A 15,305-nucleotide genomic window follows, 5' to 3' on the forward strand; every position below is an offset into this window, starting at 1 on the left:
TGCCTATAGCAGCAGGTCTTGAGGATAATCAATGAAATGATTGGGACAGCCTGTTTCTGTGAATTCTGTTGAGACCAGTTGTGAAGAAGTGCAACGTGTACACTTCAGATTTCAGGGTGGCAGAGGCCTCGGCTCAGTTTTGTGGCCTCTAACTTTGACGAACATGTGACAGAGCTGCCTCTAGATCAAAGAGTCAGACCACCAGATCACACATTCTATAGGTTTTTGGAAGTGGCTGTGATGGGCATCATTTGCTTTGGATGGTTCACAATATTTTCTTAACCATTCTGAACAAAAAAACTCAGAATGTTAAAGACAACATCCCCCTCTACTGTACACCTCCCTGCACATGGTGTCATTATAGTCCCATCATCTATTTCTATCTAACAGTCAGAACAGGTAGGTCATTAATGCAGGCTCAGGTGAAGTTCAAAATCAACATGTTCAACTGAAGTTTATGTGCACAAACATGACTGAGTAGCATTTATTTAACCCTTCTGTCTGCACTAATTACATCGACTTTTAAGCTAAACAAGACGTGACAACTTATACAGTACATTGTCTCAGTTTAGTTTTTCAAGGAATACAAATTATATGGTCAAAGTTACAATCTAAATAGATGTAAAAATTGCCCCCAAAAAAGCCTTTTTGTAGAGGATGTATTTCCTTGATTGTCATTGCTCCTCTTCACCAGGCGGAGGCGCTGTGGGACAAACAAACACAGAAGCTTTGTGCAGGGTTAGATGGAAACAAGAAGTAAGAAGCAGTGTTGCTGATGCTGTTGTAACACGTAGACACTGTTGTTGTTGGTCGTGTGTTTGTTTGTCAGTATGCAGAGTGTTAAAAGACTGGGTCCCGCTGTATTGCTCAGGCTGCACTCCAACGTCTATTCTCAGGCGCGATCCCTCTACTGAGCGGCACGGGGGCTTTGACCTGCTCCGTTTCCGACCTGGGCCGGTGCACCCCTCATTAGGCGACCTGGTGGTCCCGGGCTCCCCCAGGAGCACCATATCGATACCGAACTTAGTGCGGACACCCGATCGACATAGTCCGCTGCAGCTCAGAGCTCCTGAGCTCAAACGATCCACCAGCCTCAGCCTCCCGGTAACTTGGATTACAGGCGCGCGCCACCGCACACGGCGATAGGCGTCTTCATTCATGAAGATTTTGAGTTTTACTACTGGCATGACGTCCCCAGTGAGCTCTCTCTGACCTCAGCAGCAGCACTGTTGATCATGTTTGTGTCCATGTTGACTGAACCCAAGGTCTTTTTAATGCACCCACAAAGTCAAAGTTCAATCAGTGGCTTCATTGAAACACTGGGAACTTTTTGGATAAAAACACACGTTGGTTTAACTTATATCATTTAACCAGGTCAGACAAAGTAGACTTTATAAGTGCCTCTGTTTTGAAGTCTCTAATACCATTATAAACTGTAGGCTGAATCATTCAGTCCCTTTGACTGAATTGCTATCCTGCAGTGACTCTGCAGTGACCTCAGAAAGACGCTCTGGTCAATCCATGATGCATGCCTATAGCAGCAGGTCTTGAGGATAATCAATGAAATGATTGAGACAGCCTGTTTCTGTGAATTCTGTTGAGAGCAGATGTGAAGAAGTGCAACTCGTACACTTCAGATTTCAGGGTGGCAGAGGCCTCGGCTCAGTTTTGTGGCCTCTAACTTTGACGAACATGTGACAGAGCTGCCTCTAGATCAAAGAGTCAGACCACCAGATCACACATTCTATAGGTTTTTGGAAGTGGCTGTGATGGGCATCATTTGCTTTGGATGGTTCACAATATTTTCTTAACCATTCTGAACAAACAAACTCAGAATGTTAAAGACAACATCCCCCTCTACTGTACACCTCCCTGCACATGGTGTCATTATAGTCCCATCATCTATTTCTATCTAACAGTCAGAACAGGTAGGTCATTAATGCAGGCTCAGGTGAATTTCAAAATCAACATGTTCAACTGAAGTTTATGTGCACAAACATGACTGAGTAGCATTTATTTAACCCTTCTGTCTGCACTAATTACATCGACTTTTAAGCTAAACAAGACGTGACAAGTTATACAGTACATTTTCTAAGTTTGGTTTTTCAAGGAAAACAAATTATATGTCCAAAGTTACAATCTAGATAGATGTAAAAATTGCCCCAAAAAAGCCTTTTTGGAGAGGATGTATTTCCTTGATTGTCATTGCTCCTCTTCACCAGGCGGAGGCGCTGTGGGACAAACAAACACAGCAGCTTTGTGCAGGTTTAGATGGAAACAAGAAGTAAGAAGCAGTGTTGCTGATGCTGTTGTAACATGTAGACACTGTTGTTGTTGTTGTTGTTGTTGTTGTTGTTGGTCGTGTGTTTGTTTGTCAGTATGCAGAGTGTTAAAAGACTGGGTCCCGCTGTATTGCTCAGGCTGCACTCCAACGTCTATTCTCAGGCGCGATCCCACTACTGAGCGGCACGGGGGCTTTGACCTGCTCCGTTTCCGACCTGGGCCGGTGCACCCCTCATTAGGCGACCTGGTGGTCCCGGGCTCCCCCAGGAGCACCATATCGATACCGAACTTAGTGCGGACACCCGATCGACATAGTCCGCTGCAGCTCAGAGCTCCTGAGCTCAAACGATCCACCAGCCTCAGCCTCCCGGTAACTTGGATTACAGGCGCGCGCCACCGCACCCGGCGACAGGTGTCTTCATTGATAAAGACTTTGAGTTTTACTACTGACATGACGTCACCAGGGAGCTCTCTCTGACCTCAGCAGCAGCACTGTTGATCATGTTTGTGTCCATGTTGACTGAACCTCAAGACTTTTTTAATGCACCCACAAAGTTAAATCATGGCTTCATTGAAACACTGGGAACTTTTGTGATGAAAGAATGACATGTTGGTTTAATTTATATCATTTAACCAGGTCAGACAAAGTAGACTTTATTAGTGCCTCCGTTTTAAAGTCTCTAACACCATTATAAACTATAGGCTGTATCATTCAGTCCCTTTGACTGAGTTGCTATCCTGCAGTGACTCTGCAGTGACCTCAGAAAGACGCTCTGGTCAATCCATGATGCATGCCTATAGCAGCAGGTCTTGAGGATAATCAATGAACAGATTATAATGTATTGAAATGATTGGGACAGCCTGTTTCTGTGAATTCTGTTGAGACCAGTTGTGAAGAAGTGCAACGTGTACACTTCAGATTTCAGGGTGGCAGAGGCCTCGGCTCAGTTTTGTGGCCTCTAACTTTGACAAACATGTGACAGAGCTGCCTCTAGATCAAAGAGTCAGACCACCAGATCACACATTTTATAGGTTTTTGGAAGTGGCTGTGATGGGCATCATTTGCTTTGGATGGTTCACAACATTTTCTTAACATTTCTGAACAAAAAAACTCAGAATGTTAAAGACAACATCCCCCTCTACTGTACACCTCCCAGCACATGGTGTCATTATCGTCCAATCATCTATTTCTATCTAACAGTCATAACAGGTAGGTCATTAATGCAGGCTCAGGTGAATTTCAAAATAAACATGTTCAACTGAAGTTTATGTGCACAAACATGACTGAGTAGCATTTATTTAACCCTTCTGTCTGCACTAATTACATCGACTTTTAAGCTAAACAAGACGTGACAAGTTATACAGTACATTTTCTAAGTTTGGTTTTTCAAGAAAAACAAATTATATGGTCAAAGTTACAATCTAGATAGATGTAAAATTGCCCCAAACAAAGCCTTTTTGGAGAGGATGTATTTCCTTGATTGTCATTGCTCCTCTTCACCAGGCGGAGGCGCTGTAGGACAAACAAACACAGCAGCTTTGTGCAGGTTTAGATGGAAACAAGAAGTAAGAAGCAGTGTTGCTGATGCTGTTGTAACACGTAGACACTGTTGTTGTTGGTCGTGTGTTTGTTTGTCAGTATGCAGAGTGTTAAAAGACTGGGTCCCGCTGTATTGCTCAGGCTGCACTCCAACGTCTATTCTCAGGCGCGATCCCACTACTGAGCGGCACGGGGGCTTTGACCTGCTCCGTTTCCGACCTGGGCCGGTGCACCCCTCATTAGGCGACCTGGTGGTCCCGGGCTCCCCCAGGAGCACCATATCGATACCGAACTTAGTGCGGACACCCGATCGACATAGTCCGCTGCAGCTCAGAGCTCCTGAGCTCAAACGATCCACCAGCCTCAGCCTCCCGGTAACTTGGATTACAGGCGCGCGCCACCGCACCCGGCGATAGGCGTCTTCATTCATGAAGATTTTGAGTTTTACTACTGACATGACGTCCCCAGCGAGCTCGCTCTGACCTCAGCAGCAGCACTGTTGATCATGTTTGTGTACATGTTGACTGAACCCAAGGTCTTTTTTAATGCACCCACAAATTTAAAGGTCAATCAGTGGCCTCATTGAAACACTGGAAACTTTTAAACATACGTTGGTTTACAATGTATCAATTAACCGTGTCAGACAAAGTAGACTTTAGAAATGCCTCATTTTTGAAATCTCTAATCACATTTTGTTCTACTGCCTTTGACTGTGAGTACCTATCCTGCAGTTCTCCGCAGTGACCACAGAGAGACGCTCCTGGACAAACTCCTGGGAATTTTTGGGGTGGCCAAAAAGATTTTAAAGGGGGCCCATGCGACACCTTCCCCCTCCCCCCTCCTGACCACGCCCCAGCAGTGCCAACTGCTTGGCTAAAGCTGAAGGAGGAGCTGGAGTGATAGAACAAGTAAAGTTGTTATATCTGTCGAGAAGATCAGTTCAGCCAAAACCACAACAGTATACTGTCAGAAAATGTGTCTGATCAGAGTTTGTTCACGAAACATTTCAACAGTGATTGCCACTCAGGCTCAGATTGTGTCTGATAACCTGACACGAAGGATTCCTACAGAGAGACACATTTTCATTAAAGAAGAGGATTTATTTTAGCTCCATTACAGCCTTTGTTTTTTGTTCCTCTCTTCAAAGTCACCAGATTCCATAGACAGAACAGTCATGTCAATATAATTGACAAAATAATCTGAGAGTTTTTCAATTTCAACTGACTTGATAGTGTAGACTTTGTCCAAAAACAACCGGATAACTTTCAGTAATGTTCATTCGAAGTAGATTTTTACCTTTCCATAGTCTTCTTTTTTTAATGTAAAAACAATGTTATTTTAGAGGATGTATTTCCTTGACTGTCATTGCTCCTCTTCACCAGGTGGAGGCGCTGTAGGACAAACAAACACAGCAGCTTTGTGCAGGTTTAGATGGAAACAAGAAGTAAGAAGCAGTGTTGCTGATGCTGTTGTAACACGTAGACACTGTTGTTGTTGGTCGTGTGTTTGTTTGTCAGTATGCAGAGTGTTAAAAGACTGGGTCCCGCTGTATTGCTCAGGCTGCACTCCAACGTCTATTCTCAGGCACGATCCCACTACTGAGCGGCACGGGGGCTTTGACCTGCTCCGTTTCCGACCTGGGCCGGTGCACCCCTCATTAGGCGACCTGGTGGTCCCGGGCTCCCCCAGGAGCACCATATCGATACCGAACTTAGTGCGGACACCCGATCGACATAGTCCGCTGCAGCTCAGAGCTCCTGAGCTCAAACGATCCACCAGCCTCAGCCTCCCGGTAACTTGGATTACAGGCGCGCGCCACCGCACCCGGCGATAGGCGTCTTCATTCATGAAGATTTTGAGTTTTACTACTGACATGACGTCACCAGCTCGCCGTGGCCGCAGCAGCAGCACTGTTGATCATGTTTGTGTCCATGTTGACTGAACCCAAGGTCTTTTTAATGCACCCACAAAGTCAAAGTTCAATCAGTGGCTTCATTGAAACACTGGGAACTTTTTGGATAAAAACACACGTTGGTTTAACTTATATCATTTAACCAGGTCAGACAAAGTAGACTTTATAAGTGCCTCTGTTTTGAAGTCTCTAATACCATTATAAACTGTAGGCTGAATCATTCAGTCCCTTTGACTGAATTGCTATCCTGCAGTGACTCTGCAGTGACCTCAGAAAGACGCTCTGGTCAATCCATGATGCATGCCTATAGCAGCAGGTCTTGAGGATAATCAATGAAATGATTGGGACAGCCTGTTTCTGTGAATTCTGTTGAGACCAGTTGTGAAGAAGTGCAACGTGTACACTTCAGATTTCAGGGTGGCAGAGGCCTCGGCTCAGTTTTGTGGCCTCTAACTTTGACGAACATGTGACAGAGCTGCCTCTAGATCAAAGAGTCAGACCACCAGATCACACATTCTATAGGTTTTTGGAAGTGGCTGTGATGGGCATCATTTGCTTTGGATGGTTCACAATATTTTCTTAACCATTCTGAACAAAAAAACTCAGAATGTTAAAGACAACATCCCCCTCTACTGTACACCTCCCTGCACATGGTGTCATTATAGTCCCATCATCTATTTCTATCTAACAGTCAGAACAGGTAGGTCATTAATGCAGGCTCAGGTGAAGTTCAAAATCAACATGTTCAACTGAAGTTTATGTGCACAAACATGACTGAGTAGCATTTATTTAACCCTTCTGTCTGCACTAATTACATCGACTTTTAAGCTAAACAAGACGTGACAACTTATACAGTACATTGTCTCAGTTTAGTTTTTCAAGGAATACAAATTATATGGTCAAAGTTACAATCTAAATAGATGTAAAAATTGCCCCCAAAAAAGCCTTTTTGTAGAGGATGTATTTCCTTGATTGTCATTGCTCCTCTTCACCAGGCGGAGGCGCTGTGGGACAAACAAACACAGAAGCTTTGTGCAGGGTTAGATGGAAACAAGAAGTAAGAAGCAGTGTTGCTGATGCTGTTGTAACACGTAGACACTGTTGTTGTTGGTCGTGTGTTTGTTTGTCAGTATGCAGAGTGTTAAAAGACTGGGTCCCGCTGTATTGCTCAGGCTGCACTCCAACGTCTATTCTCAGGCGCGATCCCTCTACTGAGCGGCACGGGGGCTTTGACCTGCTCCGTTTCCGACCTGGGCCGGTGCACCCCTCATTAGGCGACCTGGTGGTCCCGGGCTCCCCCAGGAGCACCATATCGATACCGAACTTAGTGCGGACACCCGATCGACATAGTCCGCTGCAGCTCAGAGCTCCTGAGCTCAAACGATCCACCAGCCTCAGCCTCCCGGTAACTTGGATTACAGGCGCGCGCCACCGCACACGGCGATAGGCGTCTTCATTCATGAAGATTTTGAGTTTTACTACTGGCATGACGTCCCCAGTGAGCTCTCTCTGACCTCAGCAGCAGCACTGTTGATCATGTTTGTGTCCATGTTGACTGAACCCAAGGTCTTTTTAATGCACCCACAAAGTCAAAGTTCAATCAGTGGCTTCATTGAAACACTGGGAACTTTTTGGATAAAAACACACGTTGGTTTAACTTATATCATTTAACCAGGTCAGACAAAGTAGACTTTATAAGTGCCTCTGTTTTGAAGTCTCTAATACCATTATAAACTGTAGGCTGAATCATTCAGTCCCTTTGACTGAATTGCTATCCTGCAGTGACTCTGCAGTGACCTCAGAAAGACGCTCTGGTCAATCCATGATGCATGCCTATAGCAGCAGGTCTTGAGGATAATCAATGAAATGATTGAGACAGCCTGTTTCTGTGAATTCTGTTGAGAGCAGATGCGAAGAAGTGCAACTTGTACACTTCAGATTTCAGGGTGGCAGAGGCCTCGGCTCAGTTTTGTGGCCTCTAACTTTGACGAACATGTGACAGAGCTGCCTCTAGATCAAAGAGTCAGACCACCAGATCACACATTCTATAGGTTTTTGGAAGTGGCTGTGGTGGGCATCATTTGCTTTGGATGGTCCACAATATTTTCTTAACCATTCTGACCAAAAAAACTCAGAATGTTAAAGACAACATCCCCCTCTACTGTACACCTCCCTGCACATGGTGTCATTATAGTCCCATCATCTATTTCTATCTAACAGTCAGAACAGGTAGGTCATTAATGCAGGCTCAGGTGAATTTCAAAATCAACATGTTCAACTGAAGTTTATGTGCACAAACATGACTGAGTAGCATTTATTTAACCCTTCTGTCTGCACTAATTACATCGACTTTTAAGCTAAACAAGACGTGACAAGTTATACAGTACATCGTCTCAGTTTAGTTTTTCAAGGAAAACAAATTATATGTCCAAAGTTACAATCTAAATAGATGTAAAAATTGCCCCAAAAAAGCCTTTTTGGAGAGGATGTATTTCCTTGATTGTCATTGCTCCTCTTCACCAGGCGGAGGCGCTGTGGGACAAACAAACACAGAAGCTTTGTGCAGGTTTAGATGGAAACAAGAAGTAAGAAGCAGTGTTGCTGATGCTGTTGTAACATGTAGACACTGTTGTTGTTGTTGTTGTTGTTGGTCGTGTGTTTGTTTGTCAGTATGCAGAGTGTTAAAAGACTGGGTCCCGCTGTATTGCTCAGGCTGCACTCCAACGTCTATTCTCAGGCGCGATCCCACTACTGAGCGGCACGGGGGCTTTGACCTGCTCCGTTTCCGACCTGGGCCGGTGCACCCCTCATTAGGCGACCTGGTGGTCCCGGGCTCCCCCAGGAGCACCATATCGATACCGAACTTAGTGCGGACACCCGATCGACATAGTCCGCTGCAGCTCAGAGCTCCTGAGCTCAAACGATCCACCAGCCTCAGCCTCCCGGTAACTTGGATTACAGGCGCGCGCCACCGCACCCGGCGATAGGCGTCTTCATTCATGAAGATTTTGAGTTTTACTACTGACATGACGTCCCCAGCGAGCTCGCTCTGACCTCAGCAGCAGCACTGTTGATCATGTTTGTGTCCATGTTGACTGAACCTCAAGACTTTTTTAATGCACCCACAAAGTTAAATCATGGCTTCATTGAAACACTGGGAACTTTTGTAATGAAAGAATGACATGTTGGTTTAATTTATATCATTTAACCAGGTCAGACAAAGTAGACTTTATTAGTGCCTCCGTTTTGAAGTCTCTAACACCATTATAAACTGTAGGCTGTATCATTCAGTCCCTTTGACTGAGTTGCTATCCTGCAGTGACTCTGCAGTGACCTCAGAAAGACGCTCTGGTCAATCCATGATGCATGCCTATAGCAGCAGGTCTTGAGGATAATCAATGAAATGATTGGGACAGCCTGTTTCTGTGAATTCTGTTGAGACCAGTTGTGAAGAAGTGCAACGTGTACACTTCAGATTTCAGGGTGGCAGAGGCCTCGGCTCAGTTTTGTGGCCTCTAACTTTGACGAACATGTGACAGAGCTGCCTCTAGATCAAAGAGTCAGACCACCAGATCACACATTTTATAGGTTTTTGGAAGTGGCTGTGATGGGCATCATTTGCTTTGGATGGTTCACAATATTTTCTTAACCATTCTGAACAAAAAAACTCAGAATGTTAAAGACAACATCTCCCTCTACTGTACACCTCCCTGCACATGGTGTCATTATAGTCCCATCATCTATTTCTATCTAACAGTCAGAACAGGTAGGTCATTAATGCAGGCTCAGGTGAAGTTCAAAATCAACATGTTCAACTGAAGTTTATGTGCACAAACATGACTGAGTAGCATTTATTTAACCCTTCTGTCTGCACTAATTACATCGACTTTTAAGCTAAACAAGACGTGACAACTTATACAGTACATTGTCTCAGTTTAGTTTTTCAAGGAATACAAATTATATGGTCAAAGTTACAATCTAAATAGATGTAAAAATTGCCCCCAAAAAAGCCTTTTTGTAGAGGATGTATTTCCTTGATTGTCATTGCTCCTCTTCACCAGGCGGAGGCGCTGTGGGACAAACAAACACAGAAGCTTTGTGCAGGGTTAGATGGAAACAAGAAGTAAGAAGCAGTGTTGCTGATGCTGTTGTAACACGTAGACACTGTTGTTGTTGGTCGTGTGTTTGTTTGTCAGTATGCAGAGTGTTAAAAGACTGGGTCCCGCTGTATTGCTCAGGCTGCACTCCAACGTCTATTCTCAGGCGCGATCCCACTACTGAGCGGCACGGGGGCTTTGACCTGCTCCGTTTCCGACCTGGGCCGGTGCACCCCTCATTAGGCGACCTGGTGGTCCCGGGCTCCCCCAGGAGCACCATATCAATACCGAACTTAGTGCGGACACCCGATCGACATAGTCCGCTGCAGCTCAGAGCTCCTGAGCTCGAACGATCCACCAGCCTCAGCCTCCCGGTAACTTGGATTACAGGCGCGCGCCACCGCACCCGGCGACAGGTGTCTTCATTGATAAAGACTTTGAGTTTTACTACTGACATGACGTCACCAGTGAGCTCTCTCTGACCTCAGCAGCAGCACTGTTGATCATGTTTGTGTCCATGTTGACTGAACCTCAAGACTTTTTTAATGCACCCTCAAAGTTAAATCATGGCTTCATTGAAACACTGGGAACTTTTGTGATGAAAGAATGACATGTTGGTTTAATTTATATCATTTAACCAGGTCAGACAAAGTAGACTTTATTAGTGCCTCCGTTTTGAAGTCTCTAACACCATTATAAACTATAGGCTGTATCATTCAGTCCCTTTGACTGAGTTGCTATCATGCAGTGACTCTGCAGTGACCTCAGAAAGACGCTCTGGTCAATCCATGATGCATGCCTATAGCAGCAGGTCTTGAGGATAATCAATGAACAGATTATAATGTATTGAAATGATTGGGACAGCCTGTTTCTGTGAATTCTGTTGAGACCAGTTGTGAAGAAGTGCAACGTGTACACTTCAGATTTCAGGGTGGCAGAGGCCTCGGCTCAGTTTTGTGGCCTCTAACTTTGACGAACATGTGACAGAGCTGCCTCTAGATCAAAGAGTCAGACCACCAGATCACACATTTTATAGGTTTTTGGAAGTGGCTGTGATGGGCATCATTTGCTTTGGATGGTTCACAATATTTTCTTAACCATTCTGAACAAAAAAACTCAGAATGTTAAAGACAACATCCCCCTCTACTGTACACCTCTCTGCACATGGTGTCATTATAGTCCTATCATCTATTTCTATCTAACAGTCATAACAGGTAGGTCATTAATGCAGGCTCAGGTGAAGTTCAAAATCAACATGTTTAACTGAAGTTTATGTGCCCAAACATGACTGAGTAGCATTTATTTAACCCTTCTGTCTGCACTAATTACATCGACTTTTAAGCTAAACAAGACGTGACAACTTATACAGTACATTGTCTCAGTTTAGTTTTTCAAGGAATACAAATTATATGGTCAAAGTTACAATCTAAATAGATGTAAAAATTGCCCCCAAAAAAGCCTTTTTGGAGAGGATGTATTTCCTTGATTGTCATTGCTCCTCTTCACCAGGCGGAGGCGCTGTGGGACAAACAAACACAGAAGCTTTGTGCAGGGTTAGATGGAAACAAGAAGTAAGAAGCAGTGTTGCTGATGCTATTGTAACACGTAGACACTGTTGTTGTTGGTCGTGTGTTTGTTTGTCAGTATGCAGAGTGTTAAAAGACTGGGTCCCGCTGTATTGCTCAGGCTGCACTCCAACGTCTATTCTCAGGCGCGATCCCTCTACTGAGCGGCACGGGGGCTTTGACCTGCTCCGTTTCCGACCTGGGCCGGTGCACCCCTCATTAGGCGACCTGGTGGTCCCGGGCTCCCCCAGGAGCACCATATCGATACCGAACTTAGTGCGGACACCCGATCGACATAGTCCGCTGCAGCTCAGAGCTCCTGAGCTCAAACGATCCACCAGCCTCAGCCTCCCGGTAACTTGGATTACAGGCGCGCGCCACCGCACACGGCGATAGGCGTCTTCATTCATGAAGATTTTGAGTTTTACTACTGACATGACGTCCCCAGTGAGCTCTCTCTGACCTCAGCAGCAGCACTGTTGATCATGTTTGTGTCCATGTTGACTGAACCCAAGGTCTTTTTAATGCACCCACAAAGTCAAAGTTCAATCAGTGGCTTCATTGAAACACTGGGAACTTTTTGGATAAAAACACACGTTGGTTTAACTTATATCATTTAACCAGGTCAGACAAAGTAGACTTTATTAGTGCATCTGTTTTGAAGTCTCTAACACCATTATAAACTGTAGGCTGTATCATTCAGTCCCTTTGACTGAGTTGCTATCCTGCAGTGACTCTGCAGTGACCTCAGAAAGACACTCTGGTCAATCCATGATGCATGCCTATAGCAGCAGGTCTTGAGGATAATCAATGAAATGATTGAGACAGCCTGTTTCTGTGAATTCTGTTGAGAGCAGATGTGAAGAAGTGCAACTTGTACACTTCAGATTTCAGGGTGGCAGAGGCCTCGGCTCAGTTTTGTGGCCTCTAACTTTGACAAACATGTGACAGAGCTGCCTCTAGATCAAAGAGTCAGACCACCAGATCACACATTTTATAGGTTTTTGGAAGTGGCTGTGATGGGCATCATTTGCTTTGGATGGTCCACAATATTTTCTTAACCATTCTGAACAAAAAAACTCAGAATGTTAAAGACAACATCCCCCTCTACTGTACACCTCTCTGCACATGGTGTCATTATAGTCCCATCATCTATTTCTATCTAACAGTCAGAACAGGTAGGTCATTAATGCAGGCTCAGGTGAATTTCAAAATCAACATGTTCAACTGAAGTTTATGTGCACAAACATGACTGAGTAGCATTTATTTAACCCTTCTGTCTGCACTAAATACATCGACTTTGAAGCTAAACAAGACGTGACAAGTTATACAGTACATTTTCTAAGTTTGGTTTTTCAAGGAAAACAAATTATATGTCCAAAGTTACAATCTAGATAGATGTAAAAATTGCCCCAAAAAAGCCTTTTTGGAGAGGATGTATTTCCTTGATTGTCATTGCTCCTCTTCACCAGGCGGAGGCGCTGTGGGACAAACAAACACAGCAGCTTTGTGCAGGTTTAGATGGAAACAAGAAGTAAGAAGCAGTGTTGCTGATGCTGTTGTAACATGTAGACACTGTTGTTGTTGTTGTTGTTGTTGGTCGTGTGTTTGTTTGTCAGTATGCAGAGTGTTAAAAGACTGGGTCCCGCTGTATTGCTCAGGCTGCACTCCAACGTCTATTCTCAGGCGCGATCCCACTACTGAGCGGCACGGGGGCTTTGACCTGCTCCGTTTCCGACCTGGGCCGGTGCACCCCTCATTAGGCGACCTGGTGGTCCCGGGCTCCCCCAGGAGCACCATATCGATACCGAACTTAGTGCGGACACCCGATCGACATAGTCCGCTGCAGCTCAGAGCTCCTGAGCTCAAACGATCCACCAGCCTCAGCCTCCCGGTAACTTGGATTACAGGCGCGCGCCACCGCACCCGGCGATAGGCGTCTTCATTCATGAAGATTTTGAGTTTTACTACTGACATGACGTCCCCAGCGAGCTCGCTCTGACTGCAGCAGCAGCAGCACTGTTGATCATGTTTGTGTCCATGTTGACTGAACCTCAAGACTTTTTTAATGCACCCACAAAGTTAAATCATGGCTTCATTGAAACACTGGGAACTTTTGTGATGAAAGAATGACATGTTGGTTTAATTTATATCATTTAACCAGGTCAGACAAAGTAGACTTTATTAGTGCCTCCGTTTTGAAGTCTCTAACACCATTATAAACTATAGGCTGTATCATTCAGTCCCTTTGACTGAGTTGCTATCCTGCAGTGACTCTGCAGTGACCTCAGAAAGACGCTCTGGTCAATCCATGATGCATGCCTATAGCAGCAGGTCTTGAGGATAATCAATGAACAGATTATAATGTATTGAAATGATTGGGACAGCCTGTTTCTGTGAATTCTGTTGAGACCAGTTGTGAAGAAGTGCAACGTGTACACTTCAGATTTCAGGGTGGCAGAGGCCTCGGCTCAGTTGTGTGGCCTCTAACTTTGACAAACATGTGACAGAGCTGCCTCTAGATCAAAGAGTCAGACCACCAGATCACACATTTTATAGGTTTTTGGAAGTGGCTGTGATGGGCATCATTTGCTTTGGATGGTTCACAATATTTTCTTAACCATTCTGAACAAAAAAACTCAGAATGTTAAAGACAACATCCCCCTCTACTGTACACCTCCCTGCACATGGTGTCATTATAGTCCCATCATCTATTTCTATCTAACAGTCAGAACAGGTAGGTCATTAATGCAGGCTCAGGTGAAGTTCAAAATCAACATGTTTAACTGAAGTTTATGTGCCCAAACATGACTGAGTAGCATTTATTTAACCCTTCTGTCTGCACTAATTACATCGACTTTTAAGCTAAACAAGACGTGACAACTTATACAGTACATTGTCTCAGTTTAGTTTTTCAAGGAATACAAATTATATGGTCAAAGTTACAATCTAAATAGATGTAAAAATTGCCCCCAAAAAAGCCTTTTTGGAGAGGATGTATTTCCTTGATTGTCATTGCTCCTCTTCACCAAGCGGAGGCGCTGTGGGACAAACAAACACAGAAGCTTTGTGCAGGGTTAGATGGAAACAAGAAGTAAGAAGCAGTGTTGCTGATGCTATTGTAACACGTAGACACTGTTGTTGTTGGTCGTGTGTTTGTTTGTCAGTATGCAGAGTGTTAAAAGACTGGGTCCCGCTGTATTGCTCAGGCTGCACTCCAACGTCTATTCTCAGGCGCGATCCCACTACTGAGCGGCACGGGGGCTTTGACCTGCTCCGTTTCCGACCTGGGCCGGTGCACCCCTCATTAGGCGACCTGGTGGTCCCGGGCTCCCCCAGGAGCACCATATCGATACCGAACTTAGTGCGGACACCCGATCGACATAGTCCGCTGCAGCTCAGAGCTCCTGAGCTCAAACGATCCACCAGCCTCAGCCTCCCGGTAACTTGGATTACAGGCGCGCGCCACCGCACCCGGCGATAGGCGTCTTCATTCATGAAGATTTTGAGTTTTACTACTGACATGACGTCACCAGCTCGCCGTGGCCGCAGCAGCAGCACTGTTGATCATGTTTGTGTCCATGTTTGCTGAACCTAAGGTCTTTTTTAATGCACCTGTACGAGCCATTTTGTGTTTATTGTTTGGCATGTTATTCTGTTTGGATATTTCTTGTATATTATTTTCCAAGGCATGAGCATATGTGACGGGAAGGGGAGGTATAGGGTGAGCACAAACAGTTCTCGCCAGACCAGTATTCATGTTACGACCCACTCAGAAAAACCACTGCAATGGTATGTTTTGTTCTCATTTTCAGTCATCAAGTGAACAACAGTTGAGACCAGATTATCATGATTTCATCTGCGTAAAACTTTATCCCTGCCTGCCTGTTAATGGCAATCATTGGAAA

Source organism: Symphodus melops (assembly GCF_947650265.1).
Source record: "Symphodus melops genome assembly, chromosome: 21".
In the NCBI taxonomy this organism is placed as follows: Eukaryota; Metazoa; Chordata; class Actinopteri; order Labriformes; family Labridae; genus Symphodus; species Symphodus melops.